We start from the raw sequence: 14628 nt of genomic DNA, 5'->3' as shown, positions 1-14628 counted from the left end.
AATATGCAAGAAGAAACCAAAAAAGATTCAACTATCAACACAGAGGTGTGACGTCACATACCACAGATCCTCTCAGCTGGAATTGATCAATCGTGCAATTTCACAACTGACTAGCCTACTCAACTCATCTTCTTTCCAGAACACAACCATGACAGCACACACCTGAAGGTTCCACCGAGATTTGAACTCTGATCACTGGATTCAGAGTCCAGAGTGCTGACCTTTACACCATGGAACCCCTTCCACAGTCAATTTACGCTCTCAGTCATGCAAATGCTTGACAATGAAAGGGTTTTAGCGACGTGTTTTTTTTGTCAATTTTTCAGTGATACTCTTACAACTTGTATTCTCAGAATTGGCACGACAGTCAAGCAACACATTCTGTATCTTCTTCAATGGTCAAAGGTTAGAATCCGCCTGTCAAGCGGAGGAACAGGGTTTGATTCCTTGACGGAAGGTTGCCATTTTTGCTCAGCAGCTAGGGATTCGCCAAAGTCCGTTTCACACCATAGCATCAGAAAATCTTTTAAAAACCTGCAAAAATTGACTTTACATGTCCAGAATAGCAGATGAGGCTCCCCTCCTATCCATAATTATGAATAAGTTGATGTTGCTATCATTAACGTGCAGTCATACATCTTCACACAAGGATGAAATAAATAAAGGAGGAGCAAGTAATGTTTCCGCCCAGTTTCGAACTGAGGACCTTTCGCGTGTTACGTGAACGTGATAACCACTACACAACCATGACAGCACACACCTGAAGGTTCCACCGAGATTTGAACTCGGATCACTGGATTCAGAGTCCAGAGTGCTGACCTTTACACCATGGAACCCCTTCCACAGTCAATTTACGCTCTCAGTCATGCAAATGCTTGACAATGAAAGGGTTTTAGCAACGTGTTTTTTTGTCAATTTTTCAGTGATACTCTTACAGCTTGTATTCTCAGAATTGGCACGACAGTCAAGCAACACATTCTGTATCTTCTTCAATGGTCAAAGGTTAGAATCCGCCTGTCAAGCGGAGGAACAGGATTCGATTCCTTGATGGAAGGCTGCCATGTGATTGCTGCTGCTTGTGCATTTTTGTTTGTTTGTTTGTTCTCTGCTTGTCTGCTTACAGGTGCTCCTGGTGCCTCTAAGGCTGGATTCCCCACAAAAGCCTTGGATTGTCTTCAGTTTTGTTTTTACAGGATTAGCAGCTGGTTGTCTGATTTTTCATTGTTTTCTATGTTTGTCTCTTCATATTTCTGTTCTTTTTTTTCCCTTGTTCGCTCTCCCTCTCTCTCTGTCCCATCACATCATGTTAAGTATTGTAACAAAAATAAATAAATGAAAATAAGGAGTTGATTGGCATCAAGGGGAGCTTTACATTCATAAAGCTTCCCTTGGTATAGCAAATGTGTTTGGCATAAACGGTATTCAGATTACAATTCTGCTGCCATAATGCTGGACAGGACTAGGGGTTTAAAAAGAAAAAAAAGAAGTGAGTGCTCATCAAACACAGCTCCAAAGCAGTCCCCAAGTCAGAGCCAGCCTTCTTTAGCAGTTTGCTCAGTTTCTTTGAGCCGCTGGCTCTGATGCTGCTGCCACAGCAGATGCTGCTGAAGAAAGATGGCACTCTGCACCACAGACTTATAAGATATATGCAACAGGTAAACTCCCAGGTGTTCCTCAGCCACCTCTTCTCCTGGGATGGAGACGCTGTTTGGCTTATTGGGGCTCCTCCTACAATCAGCAGCTGAGGTGATTATTCCCACACCAGGCCACACAGTGGCTGCCCACCTCCCTGCCTCTTGTCCTTCCTTCCCTGGTTACCTGTCAGATTTTAAAAAATAACTGACATTATTCTGTCTTGGAAAACACTGCTGGTGGAAAACATGATACTGGCTGCTGAAAAACTGGCAGAAGTGGACCTTCCAACGTGACAGTGACAGGAAGTAATCAGCTGAAGTCGTCCAGAGATTAACAGAGAACACAAATCAACATTCTGGAATCCGGACTTCACTTCCATCCAGAATCTGTGGTTGGAACCACAGACCAGAAGAGACAGAACAGAAGCCTTCACAAAGCTGTGATGTCATCACTGTGGTGACATCACAATCGATGTCATCTCTGATCTTGTTTGACATCACAAAGTTTATACAGGCCAGACATTTTCACTGCTTTTTCACAGCTGGTCAGGAGTTTATCTGAAGAAACACGTCCAGTTTCTGAAGCAGATTTGAAAGTCACAGCAAACGGTTTTCACATCGCCTAAAAAACACTTAATTATTATCTTAAATAGTCATTTTAACAAGCACTTAGAAACAACGCTTACTGTTTCCCTTCCTTAAAGCTATGGTAGGTAATCCTAAAGAGCTAGCAAGAGAGCTAGCAAGATTCGAAAGTGTCCCCTCCTCTAAGCTCCACCCCCCCCTCCCCATTCCGTCAGTGCTTCATCCAAAGCCGGTAGAACCGCGTGCGCACATGGAGCAGGGAGCCGGCAGAGGGGGGCGTAGGCAGAAAGCAGAGGCATCTGATTGGTTTTTTGTAGGCGACCAATCCGAGATCGGTCGGCTTTTTCTCAGTCCTGCAGCTGCCACAGAGGTCTGATTATTTTCGTCCCTTTTTCTAAATACATCTTGTATAGATTTCTCTCAGGATAGACGGACCATTTCACCCAGTATTACAAAATGTGTTTCTGAACAGGATTACCAACCATGTCTTTAAGAACAGCTTCCTGACAGCCACCCTTCCATGGAGCCCATCTCTGATGAGGCTCGGGCCAACAGCCGATGGATCAGCTGAAGGTCCAGATGCATCTCTCAGCTCCTGTGTCAGGTCTTTGCTGGATTTTTTCCTCTTTCTTCAGGACATCACTTTACGCGTCCAGTACGTGTCCGCCCTGAAGGAGCACCAGGAGAACCTCGTGGAAATGAGGGACCTCATGAAATGTGACGACTGCGGGAAGGAATTCAAGAGCATGACGATGCTCAACGTGCACCAGAGGATTCACGAGCCGCTGTACTGAGTTACATTCATCAGCCGCTTCAGTCAGATTGCCAAACACCTTATTGTCCTTTATGAAACACTTAGGTTGATCTGGTGATCAAGGCTTATTCACCATTACATTATGTAGGATGTTCCATGTGCGCTTCATATTATTTTGATTTATTTGTAACATTTTATCATAATGTTGCTTCTTTGCTTGCCTCAACATGTTGGTCAGCCTGTTTTTGTACATCTCAGCGTTTCTCAGCAACCTCTGTTCTAGTTTTGATGAAGTCTCCATAAAGTTTATTTTTCTTCTTACATGCATTTTTTAATGCCTTTGTTATCCGAGGTTTCTCAGCATAACTATGCTTATGTGAACATAAAACTGTTGGACAGTGTTTATCATAGAGAGATAAATAACAGTTGAAGAATGAATTGTCTGCAGTGTTTACTTCATCTGTATGAAACTCATTCCACTCTTGTTTTAAAGCTCATTTCTGAAGCTTTAATTGCTTTAACAGTCCTTACCCTTTCATATCTACGCTTTTCTGTTTTCTTCCTCTGTAGCTGATCATTAAATGTTGCAAATACAGCTGAATGATCACTTACATCACTTATTACCAAACCACTATTTAAACCAGTGTCCAAGGAATGTGTAAAAATGTTGTCAGTTAATGTTGCACTATCTGTGGCTGCTCTGCTCGGCTTTGTGATCAGTGGATACAAGCCTCTACCGTATAACGCAGCCAAGAAATCACAAGTTTGTTTAGGAGTATCTACCTTTAAGAGGTCAGTGTTGAAATCACCACAGATCACAAGTGTTTTATTATCTGCTATAATTGTCTGTTCCAACGCTTCAGTCTTGTGCCTCTTGTTTAAAACTTAATAACAATTGCAGGCTTGGATTTGTTATCCTTTCAGGCAAAAGTGCAGCAAGCTGATATCTGTTGATTTTCAAGATGAATGTCCTTACTTGCCTTGAAGTGAACCACTTGTTCATTTACATCCTCCACTCAACCTGATAGCCATTAAATACTGTGTCTTCTGAGCTGGTTTGGTGGTTCAACAACAAAACAAATGTAATGAAGTTTTAAAACTGCAGCGAAAGAGATGGAATAAATGGAGATCTGACACATTACTAACAACAGGACAGTTAGGATTATCTGTTGTTTGCATGGAGATAAAACAGATTTTAAAGGTGTTGCAGCTAACGTTCAGAAACACTTGGTGTAACTCCAGAGCACCAGAGCCTCTGACCAAAAGAGAAACTAATATAAACTTATTTACCTGAAGAACTTCAGCAGCTCATAAGGCCCTTTATCTGGAGAGTGGGTGGCTCTGGTCTTATCTGGCTCTTTGCTAGAGGCCTTTTAGGCCAGAGGATGTGAGCTCTTAGGATTACCATGAGCTGGATGAGTGAGAATCTTCATCAACATGCTGTGTGTGCTGATGCTAACTGTAAAGATGTGAAGCTCAGACAGGAGAGCTGCTTGTTGTATGAGGACACAGTGTGTGTCTTATATGGAGGTGGAAGCCTGGCTCAAATATAGAAATCATTTCTTTGTATGTTACTGATTTAAATGTGTCCTCTCAGTGGCTGTGAAGTACTGTCAGTAATACTGAGCGGGACTCTGCATTGATGGAGATGTGTCTCCCTCAGGTGGTGAATAGAGGAACTGCATGGTGTCAGTTTGATGAAGCGTTCAACTAAAGGAGGAAGTGAAAGTCTTCCAGTGGTTCCTGCAGAATCCTGACTCACTGGATGGTTTCCTGCCATGAAAAAGCTCCGTCTGCAGAAGACGAGCAGAACGGAGCCAGCGGGCCTGATGCTGCAGATGTGCTGAACACCACAGATGCAATGGTTGGGACAAAGATGGTTGGAGAGAAGACACAGAGGAGTGAAGGCCAGCTGTAGAAAGAAAAGCACCTCCAGATCTGCTGTCTGATGCTGATATCAGTGAAAATGGGCTTCTTCTTCTCCTGTCTGATGATGTGCTCAGTAATTTCAGTGATACATCCCTCAGGTTCAGGCTTGGTTGGTCTGGTGAACACCTTTACTTTCTCTCACAGCCTGCTGTGTTTTTCACTGACTGATTCCATCTGAGTTATGAAGGCAAAACAGGAAACTATGAAAAGATGAGAAAAACATCTGGATTGGACTGATGTGTGTGTGTCCCGTTACTCCAGAAAGCCTGAACTTATAAAGGTCCCTATGGTGACCATGTGTTCTGATAGTGTTGTATGAGTTTTATAAACTCTGAGGTGTCAAACAGAAGCTGTGAACATTACAAGTGTCGCTGCTGCCTCCAGAACCACTTCCGCTACACCGGCTTCAGGAGCCAGTAGGAACTTTGTCCGTCTCTGACGTCATAAGTAATAACCAATGGGAGAGCAGCTGAGCGGTTTGAACAAGCCCCGCCCCCTCGCTGTCTGCTTCTGCCGGGGTGAAGCACAGAGATAAATCCTCATTCCCTCTGTTAAAGACACCTTTATGCCCACTGAATCCAGTCTGAGGAGAACTCTGAAATGTTTCAGCTCACAGGAAAGTTGTCCACAAGAACAAACACAAGAGGCTCCATGTTTTTTAAGTGTATACAGTAGAAAGTTTTCAGCCGTTTGGAGGAGCAGACAGGAGTCCAGCAGCTGAGGAGTGAACCCCAAAAAACTGATTCAACACGCCTAAAAAGACAACATATAGAGACTCAAGTGTCCGCTACATTTGGGATGTTTCCTCTGCTGTACTGACACCTTCGCTCTCAGAGAAAAGCCCTCATTCCTCATTTAGGCTCCCTGGACACCACAGCTGTTGGTCTGTTTTCTCTGTGTGACTCTGGTGTTTAACATGTTAGTTAAAACATCAAAGCCACACATTAAAGCAATACTATGTAACATTTCTACCTTAAAATAGCAGCTTGAAAAAAATTGTTCGGCTAGAATGAGTTTTAATATTACGATTGGCCTGTCTCCTATGCCCTTCGGGGGTCTAAGTTGGAAAAACTGCGCTATGTAACTTTGCTGGAGCGGCCCGGGAGCTGAGCGGAAGTACTTCGACTTGCTTTCTGGCACACCTACCGCAAAAACAAATAGACCCCTCTCACGCTCCCAGGTACATTTGATTACTCTTACCTTCTCGGTCGACATAGCTTGCACCTTCTGACTCCTCGCCGGTTCGTCAACAAACGTGAAAAGTGAAAGTGAAAGGGTGTTGTATTTACGACAGTGTAACCGTACATTACCTCCAAGCCTGTGGGGGGAGCTCCAGAGTGGGCTTTTTGAGGAGTTACATTGTATTGCTTTAACGCGGACACTAAAAGATGGAGGCAGCGGTGGAACAACAGCAACAGGGTTCGGTAAAGTTTGACACATATTGACAGATTCGCACTTGCTGAATAAATACCTCCAAAATGAAGCGTCGTTCCAGATCAAATCACACCTCTCTCCATCAGATAAACATTTGAATCCAAATAAGCTGTCCTTGGAGCAGGAAAATAACATTAGTCTCCATGTGCAGCCGGCTGCACATGAGAAAAGTCTTTATAATTCTACATTTATTTTCTTCATCTTTGACAGATCTGTCCTTTTTGTGGCAGTTCAGTAAAAATATGGAGTTTCTGCAGTCCGAGAGGCCAAACTGACATCATGCAGTTTATATTTACACCACAAGAGGGCGAAATCACCATAAATGAAAAGTCCCCTTCCGTCACAGTTCCAGCAGATATTAGTTACATTAGAGCTGAACTGAACATGGATCAGTAACATTTATTCAGTCCTGATCATCAGTGTTTGTCCAGTTATGGTAACAAAGACAAACTGAACACATGTGGCACCATTAAAGATGATTTACAGCCCTTAAATGAACTCTCTGTCTCCTCTGTAACTGATGAGTTCAACATGTTGAAGAGCTGTTTGAACCAACTCTGAACTCATTCATTCATTCATTCATTCATTCATTCATTCATTCATATCGTCTCACACTTTGATGGAAACGTGTCCCACAAAGAAAAGTGATCATTCATTTCTTTAATCTAAAATAATCAGTGTTGATAATCTGAGGCTCTTTTGTACAAATCTAACATGTTTTTAATCCTATAAATGATGTGATCATGTGACCGGCACTAAATCAGCTGTCTTCAGATCAGAGGTTATCGTTTTATTTGAATAAAATACTTTATAAAGAATCATTTCAGATGTAGAATATCTAAGTTACACAAAGAGCAGAGAGACCTCGATAAAATGACAAACTGACTTTTCAACAACATCTCTTCTTCTTTTGTGGAGACTCAGAATGTGTCCAAAGCTTTGGTGGACTTTCTTTAAAAAGTGATCCATCAGCTATATTCCTGAGGAGCCCTCTCCACATCTGCTGAATACAGAAAGTTTGGATGTGTTTGTGGCTGCTGCTGCTGTCCCAGCCATGATGTGTCCACACTGCGTGTTGTGTTCAGAAAGAAGCATGCACATGCACATGCACATGCACATGCACATGCACATGCACATGCACATGCACATGCACATGCACATGCACATGCACATGCTAAAACAAGGGCACGGATAGAAATGACCTTTGGCCAAATTAAATACAGGTTCATTGCTTAAAGTTCTCAGGCACCATGGCTGACTTCTGACAGAGCCATCTTAAATTAATAGTATACTTCATATTTTATACATTTTGTCTTGTGGACAACTTTTCAGGCTCAAGTCTTTTCTTCGTTGAGTCCCTGCAGGTTCTAGTGCCTGAAAGGACTCAGTTTCTCCTGACACAGTGAGGGACCTATACAGGGACACATATTTCCTTTGATCCTTATTGTTGTGACCTTTGAGTTAGAACTTCTTTTCATAATTTAGCATTGACACAGTAGTAGTTTAAGTCAGAGCAAGTGTAAGAAGGCTAAATGGACAGAGATGATCTATAACTTTCCACATGTTTAGGTCATGGCACCCCACTGTGAATATAAATGTAAAAAACACATTTCTAACACGTTGCATGAACCGTACAATAATGACAAGTTTGAGTTCAAGTTGTGTTGAATTGTTTAATTATTATTACATGTTTCTCAAGCTGTGGAGAGAAACCAGAATTAAATACAGTTCACAACATGAAATTCTCCTTTATCTGAATTTATACACGTCCCTCTCCAGTTTCATAATCTCTAGCTTGATCTTTTCTATTTTCAGTTTCTTGTATTCCATATCTAGTTTGGCGCTCTCTTTATTGGACAAACACATTTCTTCAAAGGCTACTTACCACTCTGAAATATTTTCCTGTACTTTACCTTCACCTGCTGCCAGGTACGCTTTTGGCTGTTAAGATTGCTCCTGTTGAGATGTAACAGTGAAAAATTAATATCTGGGTCACACACACAGGATAACATGGTCACAAAGTATGATGATGCGTGTCGATTATTGGGTTATTAATAAACTGAGCAGGGCCAGTATATTTGTGCTGTACATCTCATACAGAGACAATTCAGCATGCTTTATGTAAACACATTATAACACCAAGAGGAGAGCATAAATACATGAGGACAGTAAAATAAATGTCTAACAATTGAAAATGGTATGAAACTTTCAGAACTTACGCATTTAGCCTGTCTGCAGTTGTTAGTCATGCCGTTTTCTTCGCTTTATTGATCACAGCTGTATTACCATTTCTGGTGATTACACTTTTAAAATCCTCATGCAGCTCCATCAGCATTATTTGTTCAGCTGCCGAAAAAATAAAAGCTCTTGTCTTGCTCTCCTTTTCTGCCATCTCTGTTTTTCCACAATCCACTCGTCAGGGCTTCTTACGTTCCTCGTACACTCGCACTTAGCCAGGCTATGTAAGCCTCGCTTGGATTAGCCTCGCTGAGATGCAGCTGAGCTGGCTTCATGGAACGACTTGAGGCTTAATTGGAAGATGGTGTCAGTTCAAGCGACGCTTTCCGGCTACAGCCTGGCTTTCTTTAGCTACTTTCTAGGAATACCCCCCTTGACTGCCTATGAAAGGTGCCTATAAATAAAATGTATTATTATTATTATTAATTCTGATGTGCGATGAGGCAGTTCTCCTGCAACATTAAGCTCTTTTCCACTAGTACTTACTCACAACCACCTCAATGTGGGTGGGGTCGTTATAGCAAGGAGGTCCAAAAGTCCTGTGATGTCAGTTTTATGTGACACAAACATGACACAACAATTTAGGACATCGAGGCAAAGGTATACCTGCTGCTTGGTCTATGTCTTTGCGTCTAGCAATCCACCTCGTTGACGATCACAGAATACATAAAATCCAACTGTTGCTGTTGCCGGTTCTTGTTAAGGAGTGGCTTTCATGACTCATCCAGTGACATCACTCCCTGGCCAATCAGTGGCCTGCAGTCTGTAGATGTCACATTTTCGGCTCAACTCAACTCGACCCCGACCGAGTAGGTGCTAAAAATGTACCACCTGGTGCCAGGTGGTATTACCTCATGGAAAACCCTAACAGCTGAGTGGGATCCAGTCGAGTGGAGTAGGTAGAGGTTGAAAAGGAGGAATGTGTTCTGATGTCATTCTAAATCTCTGAAAGTTGACTTAGGCTTGTTTTATCTCTTCTTTTTTTTTCGGAAGGCATATTTTATAACATGTGAACAGCCCGGCTAGCTCAGTCGGTAGAGCATGAGACTCTTAATCTTAATCTTAAAAGCCACAGGTTCCTCTCTCAGTGACAGTCAGCCAGACTGCACCTGATCTGTACAAAGAAGAGAAGCAAACAGTCGAAATGAGCTACTTTTTTTGTACTTTACGTTCAACAGACACTGAGGGGGGGGGTATTTCTACATGCATTCACTTCTTTTATATTACATTTAGCAGACGCTTTTATAAATTAGGATAATTAGGATATGATGACAGACAGTCATCATTATAAAAAATAAACGTGCACAATCGGCCTCCTATAATGCAATCTATGCAATTTCCAAGTATAGAATCGAGTGTAATTAAAGAATTCCCGATTTCCATGTCTTTTTTTAAAATTTAAAGAATTTTTTTTTTTAATTTTAAAACATTTTTTTATTTTTTTTTATTTTCCCGGTTTGGAATGTCTCGCGGACCGGTACTGATTTAAGAGATCAGTATTTAACAACTTTGTTGCACAAGGCTGGGTGGCCTCTCGCGGCCCAGTTTCCCTTTTTAAATAAACATTCCAGTCATTCGTATTGAATGTTGACAACGTGGTTGAACATCAAACATTTAGATGCAAACCTTGAAGACGTAGAACGTTTCAAACTGGATGTTTCAGCTGTTGTCTCGAAGCAAGTTCATCAACAGTTTCAAGTTCTCTGCCCGACTGATGTACTTAGAAGGTTTTGGATCAACATCAAATGAATCCCTGGAGTTAAAAGAACCACCACTTTTATTATGGGTTGTCCAACAGATAATGGTGAGAATATAGAGGGGGATGGCCACTATATAACGCTGTTTTCACGTAGTTGTTAGCTGCTCACTGGTGTGAACTATGAACCCGAACGAGTGTGTACAAGTAAAGCAGATTTTCAGCTTCCCACATGAGAAGCCTAGACAGAAATGTTTGTTTTGATTTAAAAACCTCTTTACTCCATGACCCTTTCTCTTAGTGCAGAATTAGAACCCCAGAATGTTCTAATTTGTTCGCTGAGCCCCCTGTGACATCACACAGAACCCCCCTTAATGTACAGAATACGGAACCCGTGGCAGTCGGATCCTTACCAGACCGGTGCAGAGTAACACCTGTTTCAGTAGTTTGTGAAAACCTTTAACTAACTTCAACACTGTTGATATACAGCTTGCAGACATCCATTGCATCTCTCAGTGTTGAATGAAGATGATGCGCTTCAGTGATGATGACATAACGTGAGTACAACCAACTGCTTGATGCTGTAAATTGTCTCTTTGGGTCTTAAAATTCTTTTGGGTCTATCATAAAGGAACATAAACTCGAGAGTGATATTACAGTTCTTAAATGGTGCGCCTATGACTCAGAGTTTACACCTAATAAGTTGGACTCTAGATTCAAAGATTGGATAGCTAAGGGTGTAACAGCCTTATTTGATTTTGATTTTGATTTTGATTTATTTATTTAAACTCGAAAAATCATTGAGGACCTGACCCTCATTTACAATGATGTCGAGTAAAAAAACAAACATATAAAATATAACAATATAAAAATATAAAATAAACATATATAAGACATCTATAAAGCAACATATACACAACATATATCATATAAAAAGTATTAAATAAACAAACTATGAATTAAAACAAGTACATGAATGTGATAAAAAACCTCTGAGCATTTCTTTAAAATGGTCTTGAGACATAAAAGTATCAAGACCCACCCTTTGTTGCATAGTGTTCCATGCTGAAGGTCCACAGATACTAAAAGCAGCTTTGCCCAGCTCAGTGCGGGCATACGGTACCTCCAGCAAATTGCTGTTACGGGTTTGGTATGGATTTGCATACCTAACTAAAAGAGAGGATATATAGAGTGGAAGCTTGTCAGTAAGGGCCTTATAAATAAACATAAATAAATGCATGTCCCTTCTTTGAGAAAGTGGAGCCCACCCAACTTTGTCATACAACAAACAATGATGAGTAATGTAGGGATCTCCAGTAATGAACCGAAGAGCTGAATGATAAACAGTATCGAGTGCCTTAAGATTAGAGAGTGGTGCATGCCTATAGATCACATCCCCATAATCAATGCAAGACAAAATTGTAGCTTTGATTATCTTTTTTCTACAGAAAACTGGAAAGCAAGATTTGTTTCTGTGTAGATAACATAGCTTTTGTCTAAGCTTAGTCACAAGACAGTCAATGTGCTTCTTAAATGTGAATTTGTCATCCAGCCAGATCCCTAGGTACTTATAATGTGAAACTCTTTCAATAACAGACCCATGTAGAGTGGAGATATTCAGATCATTTCTGTTACAATCCTTAGATCGAGTAAAAACCATGCACTTAGTCTTACTTGCATTGAGCAGAAGCTTAAGACCAATTAAGGCATTTTGCAGGATATTAAAAGACTGCTGTAATTGTTCCAGGGCCAGGTGAACAGAATCTGCAACACAATACAGAATTGTATCATCTGCATAAAGATGCACAGAGCATTTGGAGAGAAGAGGGACTATGCTATTCATGTAGATGGTGAAGAGTACCGGGCCTAAAACTGAGCCTTGCGGGACCCCCTCAGTTATTAAAAGGGGGTCAGATTGTGTGTTACTCAATTTCACAGTATGATGTCTGTGGGATAGGTAGCTCTGAAACCATCTACAAGCACTTGCACTAAAACCAATACCAGGCAAAATTTGCAGGAGCAGAGAATGGTCCACGGTGTCAAATGCTTTTGACAAGTCTACGAACATGGCAGCACAATGTTTTTTCTTGTCAAGAGAAGTGACAATATCATCCATTACTTTAGTAACAGCAGAGACTGTACTATGCTTAGGCCTAAAGCCTGATTGGAGAGGGCTTAGGATATTAAAAGCATTTAAAAATTCTTTTAGCTGATCATTCACCAGCTTCTCTAATATTTTTGAGAGACATGATAGCTTAGAAATTGGTCGATAGTTATCAGGGTCAGTCTTATCACCCCCTTTGTGCAGAGGGGTGATGTGAGCAAATTTCCATAGTTAAGGGACAACCCCAGTGGACATGGAAAAGTTAAAAATGTGCAATAATGGCTCTGCTATTATGTGTGCCGCAGTGCGCAGAAAAAAAGGATCTAGGTGGTCTTCTCCAGTTGCTTTGCGACTATCAATTGCTAGTAAAGCAGATAGCACTGTATATTTTGAAACAGGCTGAATCTTGAATTCCTGATCATTGTCTCTGGTGATATGTACATCATTTGCAGAGACATTTCCAGCCTGAGATGTACAGGAATGACTATTGCTATTATCGAAAATTTGACTGGCTAAAGAGGCAGGGTAATGAAAGATGGAAAAATGCTCAGTTTTGAAACGCTTAAAAGGACACATTTATTAGAAAAACAAGACTTCTATGGATATCTGCAGCTGCGGCACTACGTTGATACGAAGATGAAAAATGTAACAAAGACTGGCACATGTTTGATTGAACTGTTTACAAAAGCCTATAATTCAGAAACTATTGATAGAACTGTTTCATGTTTATATAAGAGTCTGTCGAATTTGAAATCACATTCAACTTCATATATTAAAACAAAATGGGAGAAGGAAGGAGGAATAATTATATCTGAAGAAGAATGGACAACAATATGGAGGTATCAATGGATGTGTACCAGCTCACAGAAGTGGAGGGAGTTTGGCTGGAAAAGCCTGATTAGGTGCTTTATTACACCCTCCCAGCAATCTCACTATGACAATAACTCCTCAGTCTGCTGGAGGAAGTGTGGAAATCAAAATGCAAACCATTATCACATTTTCTGGGACTGCCCGCTCATGAAGGACTATTGGAAAAAGATACACAACGCCCTACAGGACATCTTCAAATGCGAAATACCCCTCGGCATTAAGACTATGTTTTTCGGACACATACCTGAGGGATGGCTGAAAGGAGATAAGCACCTCATAAATATCCTGCTAATGGCTTGCAAAAAGAATATTACCAGGAAATGGCTATCACAAGAGAGCCCAACTGTCAACATCTGGATGGACATCACAATGGACAGATATAAAATGGAGAGAATAACAGCATTTGTTCATTTTAAACTGGAGAAATTCACCTCATACTGGGAAAACTGGGTCAACTATGTCACGCCCCATAGGCCTGATTTTATTTTTACAAATCAATAACTATGCCATATAAAAAGGATCACTCCCCACTTTGTACATATTCTTGTGTGTTTTTGTTGTTGTTTGATTCTTTTTTTTTGTTATCGTTTAGACATAAAATAAAAATATCACTTTGGTATTTAGGACAGACAAGAGATGTAAGATGTATGCACATGCACCGGATGTGAATGTTTGTTTCTGAATGTCAATAAAAAAATAATCATTCTTTTGGGTGGGCATTGATGACAGATAAGCCACAGAAATGTATCACTGCAGTAATGGACAACTGTCGGCCCGGTTAAAGTACATTACAATAATTTGTCTGAAATCACTAAATTCATGACATTTACCATTTCTCATTATCTAAAATGTTCTATTGTCTTTCTGTTTCCAGCTGTTAGTCTGGGTCTTGAGGTCTGTCAGTCTCCCTCTGATCTCATCAGAAATCCTGGTGCCAAAATGCAGATTTTCTGCAGCCACAGTAAAAGTGACTACAGAGTGATGCTCTGCTACCAGCAGTCACCTGGAGACACAGCAACGAAACTCATTGGATATTTGAACTACAAAGCTGTCACAATGGAAGACAAATATAAAGATGGTTTCAGTCTCGCTGGAGATTTGGGTGGAGACGCAGCAAAGAATGGATCTGTGCACATCCCAGATGCAGGAGTGAATTACAGTGCAGTTTACTACTGTGCAGCACCAGAAGCACAATGACACAAATCCCCTCTGAACTCTACAAAAACTGCACATAAGTTTTTTTCTGCAGGCTCCCAAAGCAGCTGCTATGTGGTTGCCTTTCAGTTTGATCCATTCGCAGCACACTTCTGTAACTCTGTTTCTGTACACTTTAACTTGGTGTCTCACTTTAGCACGATTTATACATCCAGGAAGGCAATCTACA

The 14628-nt window shown here is 41.0% G+C and overlaps 1 protein-coding gene and 1 non-coding gene across 2 annotated transcripts in view; both read right to left on the bottom strand.

Moving 5' to 3' along the window:
- LOC142391905 (NLR family CARD domain-containing protein 3-like) overlaps nt 1-14628 on the bottom strand; it is a 418516-nt gene that overhangs the window by 186979 nt on the left and 216909 nt on the right. The gene's annotated exons all lie outside the window — the stretch shown is intronic.
- On the bottom strand, nt 765-836 carry trnaq-cug (transfer RNA glutamine (anticodon CUG)). The gene has a single exon. It is a non-coding gene; the product is annotated as a tRNA-Gln (tRNA).

Source organism: Odontesthes bonariensis, chromosome 11, assembly GCF_027942865.1.
Source record: "Odontesthes bonariensis isolate fOdoBon6 chromosome 11, fOdoBon6.hap1, whole genome shotgun sequence".
NCBI classification, from domain to species: Eukaryota; Metazoa; Chordata; class Actinopteri; order Atheriniformes; family Atherinopsidae; genus Odontesthes; species Odontesthes bonariensis.
Note: the sequence above shows the minus strand (reverse complement) of the source record. Positions and strands in the feature narration are given on the sequence as shown.